Here is a 1186-nt window from a genome sequence, read left to right as displayed (position 1 = left end):
TGTTAAGGAGATGTTATGAGTAGTTTTAAACATTATATCAAAAAGAACAGATATGAAAATAATAATGAAATTAATGTTTAAAAAAATATAAATAAATTGACTAAATTTTTTGGGGGAAAGCAAGTTGAAGACTTTCCTCTATAGGAAGCAATTTAAGTTATTATTATTATTATTTATAATAAAAACTTACGTTATAATTTAGGGAGAGAGGATATTAGCATCGAACACTAAACTTTGAGGTGCCAACATAGAGTTTTAAATTTCATTTGGTTGTTGGTAGGGGCGGAGTCAGAAAATTTTTTGAGGGGGCCCTGAACAAAGTTGTATATTTTTATGACAGCAAAAGTAAAATTTCACCATTTTAATAGTCTATATTTTTATAATTTTTAAAGGATTAAATCAATTTTTTCTCATTCTTAGGGGGGCAAAGTGTAATTTTAACATATAATATTTTGAAAATTTTAAAATTATAAAAGGACTAAAGGTGAAAATTTTCATTTTAGGGGGGTTAGGGCCCTTACCAGGCCCCCTTGGCTCTGCCCCTGGTTGTTGGCTTATTATTATCATTATTTGAAAGGTGGATTATTATTATTATATTAAACAAAATATTAAAATAAATGTTGCTATCGTATATTTTAAATTGAGGAAGAATCCACTTACATTGTTATAACACTAAAATAGTTTACACCTTTCTGTATTTTTTTGTGCGTTTAATATTTTAACAATTCAACCATTAAATTTAACAATAAGGTGGTACATTCTTTAGCTAAGGTTGCTCCCAAATATACTAGTTTTTCAACTTGGGAATTGCCTTTGGATTTTTTTTATCCCCATTCTAAGCTTGGATGGTACTACTGTGAACGCCGTCGGCAGACAAAATCCTAAAATCGAGTGTGTGGAAAAAAACTTCATTTAACTAAGTTGTATTTGATAAATGTTTTAATATAACAAAGATAATGTTTTTGAATAAAACTTGATGAATTTCAAGGGACAATTTATTTCAAAATATTTCTAAGAGATAAAATTTTAAAAACTACTCTTCATATGCTTAGAAAATATTTTTGAACAAGTTCAAATTGAGTAACAAATTTTTCAAGCATTTTTTAACAAGTGAAAATTGCTCCCTGACTCAAAGTATCGATACTTATTGATCGCACCAGGCGTGCGAACGTCTAGACTGGAATAC

Source organism: Gossypium hirsutum, chromosome D07 (assembly GCF_007990345.1).
Source record: "Gossypium hirsutum isolate 1008001.06 chromosome D07, Gossypium_hirsutum_v2.1, whole genome shotgun sequence".
NCBI lineage: Eukaryota > Viridiplantae > Streptophyta > Magnoliopsida > Malvales > Malvaceae > Gossypium > Gossypium hirsutum.
This window is presented reverse-complemented; position numbering follows the sequence as displayed.